The sequence below is a fragment of the Podarcis raffonei genome, chromosome 10, assembly GCF_027172205.1.
Source record: "Podarcis raffonei isolate rPodRaf1 chromosome 10, rPodRaf1.pri, whole genome shotgun sequence".
Taxonomy (NCBI): Eukaryota; Metazoa; Chordata; class Lepidosauria; order Squamata; family Lacertidae; genus Podarcis; species Podarcis raffonei.
The window spans coordinates 972004-985908 of NC_070611.1; the positions used below are offsets into that span (position 1 = coordinate 972004).

The 13905-nt window shown below is 40.7% G+C and overlaps 1 protein-coding gene across 1 annotated transcript in view; it reads right to left on the reverse strand.

Moving 5' to 3' along the window:
* Nucleotides 1-13905, reverse strand: part of RASSF8 (Ras association domain family member 8) — a 124701-nt gene that overhangs the window by 31372 nt on the left and 79424 nt on the right. The window lies entirely within an intron of this gene.

The following is a 13905-nucleotide window of genomic DNA, read 5'->3' on the forward strand; positions in this document are numbered from 1 at the left end:
ATGAAATTCACGGCATGTAATGCCTTAAGAGAAAACATTATGAAAATGATTTATAGGTGGTACATAACCCCAGTCAAGCTTGCAAAGATTTACCATTTGCCTGATAATAAATGTTGGAAATGTAAAGAAAAGGAAGGTACATTTTTTCACCTTTGGTGGACGTGCCCGAAGATTAAGGCATTCTGGGAAATGATCTATAATGAACTTTAAAAGGTATTTAAATATACCTTCACTAAGAAACCAGAGGCCTTTCTCTTGGGCATTGTCGGTCAAGGGGTGTTAAAGACGGATATAACTTTCTTTATGTACGCTACAACAGCAGCTAGAATACTCATTGCAAAGTACTGGAAGACACAGGATTTACCCACACTGGAAGAATGGCAGATGAAGGTGATGGACTACATGGGCCTGGCAGAAATGACGAGCAGAATCCGAAACCAGGGAAGAGAAGCGGCGGAAGAAGAATGGAAAAAGTTTAAGGACTATCTAAAGAAATATTACAAAATTAATGAAAGCTAGAATGATGTTGGACTGGAAAGTAAATGGTTACTATTAGTAATGGTTAAGACAAGGAGAATAAGGAAGATTAACTTAAATTCAAAGTAAAATAAGGGAAGATTTGCTGAGTAATTGATTAGAATTTGGAATACAGAAAAGGGAGGCATGAGGAAGTCGAGGAAGAAAGGTTTAAGAAATTAGGATATGAAATGGTACTTGTTTTTTTTTTTTTTGTTTTTTTTTTTGTTATTGTTTGTTTATGTATTTGTTGTTGTCATGTATTGTTTGTGTGATTATAAAATCTGTTTAATAAAAATATTATAAAAAAAAAAGAAAGTGTTCCTCTTTAACCAGGCCTTTGGCCAATTGACATCCAATGTTGTGGGAGGGAGGGATTATTGGTTTGGTTTTGCTCATTTTTTATTATGTATTTCAAGCTTTTATATTCTAATTATTATGTTGTAAACTACTCTGAGATCTATGGATGAAGTGCAGTATGCAAATTTAACAAGAAAATTTTTGGTTACTAAATCAAGTTTGCAAACATTTGACATAGTGAAGAAGGCCAAAGTTGATATGTTCAGCATACAACTTTCAGTCTGATGAGAAGATACCTAGAAAATTGGCCCCAGCTTTATACTCCCTCTCAAAAATTGAAGGTTTATAGGAAAAACCATAAAGGGGAAAAACCTTGAATCTTCAATGAGTCTCACTGCAAAGTTATAAGCAACATTAGATGCATTTCATATACTCAGAACAAGGTAAAAAAATCCAGCTGCTGTGCATGATGCAGTGAGCCAAACTGTCCTAGTGAGACTACACAAACATGTAGGATTCCAGAGAGGAGCTCACAGCGCTTTGCTGCTCCATAGTACCTTTGAGTGCCATACCTCACTGAGGTTTGGCTTAGCGTATTGTCCAAAATACAACTCATGTGTACCCTTTATCCTCATGAGGGAGGAGCACCTGAGGAGCAAACTGGCTGTAAAGCTCCCCTCCAGAAGCACATGCAGTCTCACTAAGCCATACCTTGGTTTACTGAGTAACACAGACCTGACAAATAGAAAGGGATTGACATCTATATCAACCACCTCACATATCTAGCTTCAATTTTAAAGCTTGTTATTATAAACTACTACTGCCAGCCCCATCCTATTTCCTCCTTTGTGTATTTCCTTAAGATTGTAACCTTTCAGGCAAGGGGTTTGTCGTCAGAATTCAGGGGAAAACATTTTGATTATTTTAAGCATTAAACAACAATAAGATCAATTAAAATAGTAAAAAGGAGGTGAGTGAGAGGTTTTATCTTAGCAGCAGGGTTAGGAAGGAGGCCTAGTGGAATTGTCTAGGGAGGAAATTCCACAAGGTGAATACTCAAAAACAAACAAACAAACAAACAAACAAACAAACACCCTGCCTCAAGAACATAAGAAGAGCCTGCTGGATCAGGCCAATAGCCCATCTAATCCAGCATCCTGTTCTCAAAGGGCCCAGCAGATGCTTGTGGAAAACCTTCAAACAGGATTCAAGCATAAGAGCCCTCTCCTCTCCTGTCTTTTCCAGCAGCTGGTATTCAGAAGCACTGACACTTCCAAACTGCAAAAGAAGAGTGCAGAACAAGGAAGAATGGGCAAGAAAACATACTGGAACAGTTCTAAGATAACCCTTTAAAGGTAACTGCCATAATCTTGAATTGGGTCTGAAAGGAAACACCAATCCAGGTGAGCCAGAACTGGAGCAACGTGCGCTACAGAATTCTGTGTCAGTTGCAGCTAATGGAAGCAAATTCCCTTTTAAGAGAGGGTTAATCTTGTGATACTAAAAGAGAAGATCAAATGAAAACATAAGCAGTTTGGAGAATGTGCAGCAATGCTTTAAAGGGAATAGCTAGCTAAATGACTTGGGGGGTAACATCTGAATTGACACATCATGGATTTGATAGCAGTCTGCAAACCATGGTTTGCAAGCCATCTACAGTTTGCTGTGACGTCTAGACTGGTAGACTTGCTTCACTGGAAGATTAAAGGTCAAGAATATGGTTAGCAAGCATGGCTGGGTCAGTGGAACAAGAGACCAAGCCAAGTTTTGAAATGCAGTCTGGAGAGTCATCTGTCTGTTATGGTTCAGGAGAGATAGCTCTGTTATTAGTAATTTATGACTGAGGGACCGGCCACTAGAAGAATACAAGAAAGCATTCAAGGATTGGCAGCTGTTCCTCCCATCTTGCCCAATGGTGCCTGACACATCCTTTCCTCCCCTCACCCCCCCCCACCCCGCTGGACAGACCAGGCCCTTAAAGCGAGATAGAATAGTACTGGTGAAAATCGCCTGTTCACTGAGTCAGAGCATATCTGTGGTGGATGTGGCCAGGGACAGAGTGTACCCTTTAGGCATCATCTGCGGAGGTATGTTCAGCTGACTAATTTCTTTCCTCATCACTTGGCCCTCACACTGTTGACATCATACCTTCCTTTTTACAAAACGGCATGGGGCAGCCTCATGAGGACAACCTGCTTTTCTTCTATAGAAAAGCCACAAATAATTACCGCCCAGTCAGTCTGACATCAATACCAGGGAAGATTCTGGAGCAGATCATTAAGCAAACAGTCTGTGAGCACCTAGAAAGGAATGCTGTGATCACCAATAGTCAGCATGGATTTCTGAAAAATAAGTCATGTCAGACTAACCTGATCTCGTTTTTTGACAGAATTACAAGCCTGGTAGATGAAGGGAACGCAGTGGATGTAGCCTACCTTGATTTCAGCAAGGCATTTGACAAGGTGCCCCATGATATTCTTGTAAAGAAGCTGGTAAAATGCGGTCTTGACTATGCTACCACTCAGAGGATTTGTAACTGGCTGGCTGACCGAACCCAAAGGGTGCTCATCAATGGTTCCTCTTCATCCTGGAGAAGAGTGACTAGTGGGGTGCCACAGGGTTCTGTCTTGGGCCCGGTCTTATTCAACATCTTTATCAACGACTTGGATGATGGACTCAAGGGCATCCTGATCAAATTTGCAGATGACACCAAACTGGGAGGGGTGGCTAACACCCCAGAGGACAGGATCACACTTCAAAACGACCTTGACAGATTAGAGAACTGGGCCAAAACAAACAAGATGAATTTTAACAGGGAGAAATGTAAAGTATTGCACTTGGGCAAAAAAAACGAGAGGCACAAATACAAGATGGGTGACACCTGGCTTGAGAGCAGTACATGTGAAAAGTGTCTAGGAATCTTGGTTTACCACAAACTTGACATGAGCCAGCAGTGTGACGCGGCAGCTAAAAAAGCCAATGCAATTCTGGGCTGCATCAATAGGAGTATAGCATCTAGATCAAGGGAAGTAATAGCGCCACTGTATTCTGCTCTGTTCAGACCTCACCTGGAGTACTGTGTCCAGTTCTGGGCACCACAGTTCAAGAAGGACACTGACAAACTGGAACGTGTCCAGAGGAGGGCAACCAAAATGGTCAAAGGCCTGGAAACGATGCCTTATGAGGAACGGCTAAGGGAGCTGGGCATGTTTAGCCTGGAGAAGAGGAGGTTAAGGGGTGATATGATAGCCATGTTCAAATATATAAAAGGATGTCACATAGAGGAGGGAGAAAGGTTGTTTTCTGCTGCTCCAGAGAAGCGGACACGGAGCAATGGATCCAAACTACAAGAAAGAAGATTCCACCTAAACATTAGGAAGAACTTCCTGACAGTAAGAGCTGTTTGACAGTGGAATTTGCTGCCAAGGAGTGTGGTGGAGTCTCCTTCTTTGGAGGTCTTTAAGCAGAGGCTTGACAACCATATGTCAGGAGTGCACTGATGGTGTTTCCTGCTTGGCAGGGGGTTGGACTCGATGGCCCTTGTGGTCTCTTCCAACTCTATGATTCTATGATTCTATGATCTAAATACTTTTTGTACATCCCCAATATATGTAATATTTTGCAGAAGGGTGAACGCTGGCACACACAAAAACCAGGCTTTCCAAAACACAAGATTATTTGCATCAAAATTTGTTCACCTTATAACTAACATCTATTCTCTGCATCTAGATATAAAAATCGTTTCTAGCCAAGAACTTTATGAAAACAATGATGTTTTCTTAGCTGGGTTTACAAATTATGTAGAAATGTCAGGCAATGTTATTTTATTCTTAGTGTGTAATACCCCCCCTCCCAATGTAAAAATGCTTACAATGTTAGGCAGCAACTTGATTGAAGACATTTTGGACTGTTTTTCCTCTGAAACACTAATGAATGGATCTGCTTTGCTTTAGCAACAAGCAATTTAACTCTTCTTTCTCTGAAGCCAAAATTTATCTTTGCTTTCTCATTCAGGAAACCTGCCAAAAGTCTTAGCTATATTACAGTTTTGAGTTCAAATGCTAAAGGAAAAAAGTTACCACCTGCCAAAACTAACTAACCCCCAAACAAGCCAGCAAGCTTGAAAACAATGTTTTGTTTTGCACAAAAAAGACAGTATAGTCATTTCAGAAACCAAAGATTTTAAACAAAGGATAACCCACCTAAGCCCAATTCTCCTTAACAAAATATATTTCTACACAAAATATATCCAAAACCTTTGAGAACAGTGGATAAAGAAGTAAAGAAGTAGACCCTAACATAAGCCATGTTATTTCAGGTTAATCAATACAGGAAAAAGTAATAAAATCAATGCACATTTTTAAAAGTATTAGGGAGGTGACTTCAAAATGTAAAACCAATTTAACACAGTGGTTTACAAGCTTTGCACATGTGGCCTTAGTGAGAAAATATGCAGTGTGCAACAATGAAACAAGTGTGGTTTACAGACCAGAAATCATCGACTTCCGGGTTAGCGCCATCGGCGTATGGCGGATTCCCTCCGAGCTCCGGAGGGAATCGGCTCCGCAGGATTTGGGTCTTCCCGCTGCGGCGACGCGGGGACCCTTAAAAATCACAGGCGGTGAAGCCTGTGAACCTGATGACTCGGCGGGCACCATTTGCGCCCCCGACCTGCGAAGGAGCCTTTTTAAAGGCTTCGGAACGGGGGACGGGGTGAGCGGCACGGTGCTGAGAGTCGACTGCTTCTGCTGCGGAGTGAAGCTGCATTGCCATGGCCGGAGAGCGCTGACTTCTTCTTGTGAGTAATTGGACTTTAAAGCAACAACCCGTGAGTAGTACGGAAATTGGATTTGCAAAGAAAAATTTTTTTTGAATTAGGCACGATCGGGGAAGGCGCAAACAGGAAGTCCGTCTCCCCGTCTTGTAAATAATCTAAAGCAAGGACCTGCTAACTAAGGTCGAGAGAATCTTTTCTTTTTTATTGGGTAAAAGACATTAATTTCACGATTTGGCAGTATAGGAAATCTTACTGGAGGATAAGAGCTAATTTTGGGAGCTGAAGTGCCGCCACCCCGGACCCAGGAGTGATCCGTGAGAGAGCCTGTTGAAGAGGTATTGAAGAGTTTGACAGCTGTCAAATTAGCTGTCAAGACTGAAAAAGAGAGCTTTGTTTCTGTTGTCTCTGCTGGTTATATTTGTTACAATTTGGTTATAATTTGTTGAAAACAAGGAAGAACTGATACAAACTAACTTGACTTTTGGATTTGAACTGGAAGGAATATTAAGTAACCAAAATCCCTCTAGAGGGGGTTTTGGGACATTACAAGAATGGCTGAAGGAGGGAAAATACAAGCTAAATTGGACAGAGTTTTTGTTCTCTTGGGAAAGTTACAAGGCCAAATTGATGTTTTGGCTACAAATGTTGCAACTCTGGATTTAACAGTAAATAAACTCATTGAATTTGATAAGGACTTGACTCAGGAAGTCCATGCAGCTGGACAAGAAGAGAAACTTGAGAGCTTTGAGAGTGTGGAGTGTGGAGAAAGAGATATATGTTGTTCCTGAGGCCTGACATGATGGCTACAAAGGAAAATAAGAACTTGATGTCGAAAATCTGGTTTGAATTGGAGATTGAAGAATGGAGAGATCTCCTTATGTGGAGATCTGAAGATCCAAGGATTACAAATCTGATTAAGGTGGAAGTTGGAGCTTTGGGGACATTTGGACTTGAAAGGAGTAAGAAACAAGATTCAGGCTCCACTTTTAAGTATGGAGGTCTGGCTGGAAGAAACATGGATCCCATTGGGCTAGAGCTTCTCTGAGATCTGGTGTTTAATATTAAGGACCATCAAAAAAACCGGCAGAGAGGAATTGAGAGAGAATTAAGAGCCTCGGACGTGAGATCTCCAGGCTGATAGTAGATTAAGACTGATGGACATTTGTTGGGGATTGAAACCGGGAAAGGGGGGGTGGAGTTTGGGAATCCAAAGGGTGCATAATTATAATCTGTTTTTGTTTTTATTCTGTTTTGTTATTTGTATGAAGATCGTGGAAGGGAATTTGGGTCGACTTTAGAAAAAGGTTTTAAGAATGAGTACTGATGTATAAATATTGATGTTTATAAGGTAAAATTGGCTTTTTAAAAATGAACTAAATAGAAAAAGGTAAAAAATTAGGGATAAGAACTTGCTGAACTAACAATTTGAATTGGAATATAAGAAGGGGAGGTGTGGGGAAGTCAGGGAAATATGTTATAGAAAAATAAGGATTGTGAACTCTATGTGTTTTTAAACTTTTTTGTTTTTCTTTTTTGATTTTTTTAATGTATTAAAGTGGAAAATTTCAATAAATATCTTAAAAAAAAAATACAGACCAGAAATCCTCAACTCAGAATTTCACTTTATTTAAAGAAAGTGCAGCAAAATTCTGCCATAAGAAGGTGTTTAGTCAGGAAGATGATCCTCAAAAAGTGCTTCCTCATCTTGTCTAGGCTACAGCAGCCCCCTTCACCAATATTTTCCTTCAAACTTTACAGTGCAAAGCTCAGAACACATGCTGCCTGATAAACAGCTCTGAGGAACTTGAAAGCTAGGATACTCTTGCGTTAAAAACCAGTTCAACCACTTTAAAGCCTGGCATATGGAAATGCTGAGGGATTTAAAGAAGTTCTAAAAAAAGAACCCACATCCAAATTTAGTTATTATTCTCAGTCTAAAAATATATATGCTGCAGGGCAAACAATGAAGCCTATGCACTTCCACTGAAGGGGAAGGGGAAGAGACAAACATAATTAATTTTCATTTTATTATGAGTTGTAGAATACAAGAATCTGATTGACAGTTATGCTCAGATGTGGTATAACATTTGCTGCACATACCTTGGAAATACACTTTTATTGTGATTTATTGCCAAGCTTTTAAAACTACACCTGATGAAGTACTCACAGTAATAAGGTTTTAAAATGGCAATCATGCATACATGTTACAGATTAGCTTTAGTATAGGTACCTTATTTTTATACAGAAGGAAATTTATCTCAAGAGCTGCAATCATTTTTACACAATAAAGAGGAAATTGCATACATGTGATACTCTTCTTTCAAATAAGAGGCATGTGTATCATTTAGATAATCATTTTTTAAAAATAGATTTATCCTAACTTTAGTAACACTATTAATCCTCAACTACTAAACTGGAAGGGGGGCTAATTTTTTGTTTCTCAAGCATCGTAAGTTTATGTTTACCCTAATCCGTACGTTATACTTTCCAGGCTATAGTTTCAAATGTTTAATTAAACAGAACATGAAAAGGGAGGGTGCCCACATTATCCTAACCTACAGTTCACTCTTGGTACATATTTTTCAGTTAAATGCTATCAATGCAAGAAAAATTTAGCTATGTAGTGTTCTACATCAGCTGCCATTAAGTAACAACGTGAGCATACAGCTTGATCATGCTAGAAATCAATGGCCAAGGCTGACACCAGAAGGTCAAGCATGCACAGCTGGCTGAAACTGGCGACATGGCAGTTCACACAGGTAAGTTCTTCTTGCATATTGTCATTTTAAAATCAGGTCTGTGCAGAGTCATGTCAGTGGTGCATCTTACTCAGCATTTCTGCTTGCACCGGCTACGGCTCTCCAGAACATCCTTTTCATGTATAGATGCCAATGAGGGAAACCTGTGGCTTCCTATGGGTGAAGTATGTGCTCAACCGCTCCTCTCCTTTAGAACACTTTTGAAACTCTCATTCTTGGCAGTTTGCCTGAAGTGTTGTTGTTTGGTGTCAAGAACTATTTGGCTCAGAAATAGAAGACACCACAGGACTTAAAACATCTTGTTGTGTAAATGAGGAAAAATATAGAATATTACGTACAATTATTATTTTTTTGCATGAGTGACGCCAAGCAAAGCTTTTCACATCAGCATTATTAACTGTACTAAAGTATACCAATGTGCTACTTTACCAAGAGAAAGGCAAAAAGTTAGCACTCTAGCTTGGCTACAATCCTGCTCTTTGTTCTGCAAGTTTCCTTTCTAATGTTAATCTTTGAAAGTATGTTTTGACAGAGTACTGCTGGTATTGTGCAGCCGACAGAAAATTACGATACTGTTTGTTCGGGATTGAGAAATCTAGTATTAGATTGCTAGTTGTCAGCAAACGACAGGATATACCACATGGTGTTTTTGCACTATATGACACCAGGCCCAGACCTGGAATACAGATAAAGCAACACTGTTTTATCAAACTTTTACATTCCTAGTACCATACATAAACACTCTGTTCCCCACTCATTTTGAACTCAGGTTTGTACTGAAAACAGAGAAATGTTATGCTGTGCACTTTGGGCAGGATTCATTGCTCTGCTGAATTTCCCCATTTTAATAAGTTTAATATGCAAAGTACAGCTACTACAATCAACATACAGAAGAATAACCACCTTTCAGGAACACCTCCCCAGACACAATACAAAAAATAACCATGCCCTTTCAAGTCCTTTCCCCATAATGGTACAATTGGCACCCCTGGTTCATTATTTTTTAAAGAATGATGAAGCATACACAGGGAACAGGGACACAGAATGAGAGGTACTAGCAGCCATGTTTTTAGTTAAAGTCCACCCCCCACAAAACTGCAGTCCACCACCCAATTGGGGGGGGGGTTGCTGTTTTTAAAGTCAACAATTGCCATTTCCACCACTGTCAGATTTCAAAGTACTAGTGCCAGACCTTTGGCAAAACTACAGAAAGCTGAAATCATGCTTGCCAAAAACCAATCAGCAAGCACTCTTGGAATATAGCTGTGCTGTCCACATTGCTGCTAAGGCATTGCTATTATGTAATTAACTAGAAATTGAATTAAAATTGTAGTTCCACAAAGTAATTATAGTACTATATTCCCCACTGCAATCTTATGCCTCTCTCTCCCCATGTACTTATAACCACTGGGATTCAGGGGTGCTAAGACAAACACATCTTCCTGCCAGTGTTCGAAATTAGCCAGGTGTGTTTTGTGACTGGGGCAGGTCCAATTGTGACCAAGTGGAGATCTCTGGGTGCCAGGCTGGCGACTGGAGAAAGCAAAATGTCGCTTAGAGAAGGATCTGAAATATTTTCCTTGAATCTTGAATCGGTTGTATTCTGAATTGTTTGACTGATGTTTTAGTGTAAAACACTTTGAGATTTGTTCTTTAAAATATAAAGTGATATAGAAACAGAATGAATAATGATGATGATGATGATGATGATGATGATGCCATCGGGGGACGGTGCCTAGACATTCCATTGTGGTGACCGCAGCCTAGATTTAAGGTGCCATTTGGTGATTAGATTATATATCTGAGTTTCTAACAACATTTTGTAGATCAGGCCAAAGCCCTATCTGATCTAACATCCAAGGACTTAGCTACATTAATCAAAACAAAACAAAACAAATGAAACAAAACACTGTTATAAATGTGTTATAGCACTGTGACACCAGATGGCACTGTAGAGCTGAAACCAGAACATATGAAATTTTCCATTGTGAGCTTTAAAATGCTTTTCTTCAGAGTCTTTTTTTATAGCTGTGTAGATGCAGCCCTAGTGTCAAGGTGCCCAACCAGATGCTCACAGGAGTACCTGAGCACAACAGCACTCTCCAGATCTGCAATTCCTAGAAACTGACATTAAGAGACACACTGCCTCCAAGAGGGGCGGTCGAACATAGTCTTATCCTCCAACAATCCTGCAAGGCTGACTTGTCCAAGGCAACAAACTGCATTCAAGAGAAAAACCTGCCCCCTAATTAATGGCAGCAACCCGTCTATCTCTGTTCTAAATTTTATTTTTTATTAATGGAATTGAGCTTTACCACTAACATAAGAAAGAAAGCTCCCCACCCTTGAAGCGAACAAGGGTGTGAAGTGCTTTTGCCAGCAAGCCAGGCCTTCCACCGCTCCTCTTGACCACCAACACAAGCACCTTCCTGCCAAGAGCCCCTTCCCATTGCTGTGCCCTTCCTGCTCCTGCCTGCCTTTCTCCTCCCTCCCTCCCCAGCCCAGGGCTGGTTTAGGGTGCTGGTTCTGGCTTTGTTGGGAGGGAGGAGAGGAAGAAAGGCCTGTGTGGCAGCTTTCATCCTCCCCCCTCAGTCATCTATGCACCATAACTGGAAAGCAACTTACAATTTCCTTTTGAACATCAACAGCAATTTGAATTGTGCACCCATTTGTAAGTATAGACTATATAAAACTTCATTTTTTTGCTGTTATCAGATTTCAGACAATACCAATATGTATTTGCCACACTCCTAATGATGTCAATCCAGATATATGCCCATCTTGGTAGAGAAATCCAGTCAATCCAGTCTGTGTACTTAAGTTCTGCATTTTCTCCACAAAAATATGCTGAAGCTCAAATTGCCTTTCAATAGCTAATTTTGCATGCTAACTTCATTTTGCCAACTACCTTTATTTAATTTGCCAGGGTTCCAGCCTTCTGTCAATTTCCACTTTTTAATAGCTTTGTCTTCCAAGCTTTGCTTCCCTCTCTTTAGCTTAAGTCCAACTTCTCAAAGAGTGGAATAAACTCTGGCAGTGATCTACTGCTGATAAGAGAACTAGCAATAGCTTCCTCTCCTCTGTGGAAGGAAACAGTGCAAGCTGCTGCATCATAGAGGGAGAGGAGAAAAAATAGATGTAGTTCTGTTAAAATAATCTTAATTAGAGGAACTGAATTCACACTAAGGCAATTGTTCTATGGGGTGGGTGGATTGCTCCTGACCCTCGCAGAGGCATTTGGGGGAGGGCACAGGGAAGGAGAAGAGGGCAAGCCCTGCTGCACAACCAAAAGTCATTGTGCAGAGGTTCTACTGAAGGGTAGTTGAATCCTAGCCAAAATATCCTTCCACCCAATCCACATATATTTTTGAAAAGCAGCAGAATGTATGCAAAGGACAACAACAACAACAACAACAACAACAACAACAACAACAACAACAACAACATTTATACCCCGCCCCTCTGGCTGGGTTTCCCCAGCCACTCTGGGCAGCTCCCAGTAGAATATTAAAAACAAGATAAAACATCAAACATTAAAAACTTCCCTAAACAGGGTTGCCTTCAGGTGTCTTCTAAAAGTCGGGTAGTTGTTTATTCCTTGTCATCTGATGGGAGGGCGTTCAACAGGGCGGATGCCACCACCGAGAAGGCCCTCTGCCTGGTTCCCTGTAACTTGGCTTCTAACAGTGAGGGAACTGCCAGAAGGCCCTTGGTGCTGGACCTCAGTGTCTGGGCAGAACAATGGGGGTGGAGACGCTCCTTCAGGGATACTGGGCCGAGGCCGTTGAGGACTTTCAGGGTCAGCACCAACACTTTGAATTGTGCTCGGAAATGTACTGGGAGCCAATGTAGGTTTTCAGGACCGGTGTTGTCACTGGGCACTAGGATTGGGCATGCGAGAGTCCTGGAAAAGGCAACAAGTTTAGAAGGGGAGCCCAAGTCAAAAGAGTCTGAGAACAATGCCTTAAAATGCAAAAGGAAATTACTTTCACCCTTACCATAGTTCCCACAAAGCCTGTCATTAACCATAAAAGTATCATGGTGTTAAAAGGTAAAGATTCCAAAAGCACAATTTGCTCTTTTGACACAAACTAGCCAGTCACCAGATGTGAAAACTTCCAAGACCTGATGGTGAAATCATTGTGTGGAAACATAAACAAAGCCTGCCAGTTTTGAATAATTTACTGTCAGCATACTGTTTTCCCATTCTCTGAAATCTGTCAAGTAAGCATAACCTTCCTCTTACCTAATGAGAGAAAATTAATCAAACTAGGCTTAATAATATATAAGCAGATAAGGCCAAGTGGGGGACGCAGTTCTTACAATCTGTACAAATCCTTTAATGGAATGACGAAACCAACATAATGAAAACCAAACAAAGACTGAAAAAAGTAAACATCACAAATACTTAAATTCTCCTGGTAGTTAGAAACAGCTTCTCCAAGCATATAGGTGCTGAATTCATTCCTCCTTATCTGAATTTGATTGTCAGTTACAAACCAGTTTAAAATACTTTCTTCTGGGATGGCTTCTACTCCCTACTTGGAAGGCTCCCCATATATCACTTGTAATAAAGACATAAAACACTGTGGAACTAGTAAACAAAGGTCTAAATGAAATGCTTCCGCCTCTTCCCAACAGTGGGGGAAAGGGCGGGGACAGGCTTTTTAAAATAACAACTATCTTTTCCATAATAAAACTTTATTTCTAGCACATGTTATTTAATGACCCATCTAGACCAGCATCCAGTTCCCACAGTGGCTAATGGGTTGCCTGCAGAAAAACAAGAGCCCTCTCCCTTCCTGCGGTTTCCAGCAACTGGTATTCAGAGGCATCGCTGCCTCCATCTGTGGAGGCAGAACAAAGTCATCAGGTTTGGTAGCCTTCTCCTCCTCCATAAATTTGTCCTACCCTCTTTTAAAGCCATCTTGGTTGGTGGGCATCACAGCCTCTGGTGGGAGCCAATGCCATCGTTTAAGGATGTGCTGTGTGAAGAAATAACTTTATCTGTCCTGAATCCATTCAGCTTCACTGGATGTCCATGAGTGTTATGAGTGAAGGGGGACGGACGGACTTCATTTTATAAACTTATACCATGCCACCTCTTACTTGCCTTTTCTCTAAACTAACAAGTCCCAAACACTGCAGTCCTCCTTCCTAGGGGAGTTGCTCCATTCCCTTTCAGAACTATTTCCAACTCTACAATATCCCTTTTAACATGATAATGTAATAGGATCTGGTTGCATCAACCCACAGAGTCAGTCTAGCATGGGAAAATTGATCCAATTTTTTTTTTACGAGACATTATATTCCATATCTTTCTAACTGATACAATTGTTTCAAGAGAACCCCAAGTTCTAACATATTTTGATCCTATTGGTGTCCACCCAACCGAAGGAGCTGCATATGCATAGTGTAAAATTGCCCAGGTCAGAAAATTTACACTGGTTTTAGATTTCCAATACAGTGGTACCTCGGTTTAAGAACAGCCCTGTTTACGAATGATTCGGTTTACGAACTCCACAAAACCGGAAGCAGTGTCCTGGTTTGTGA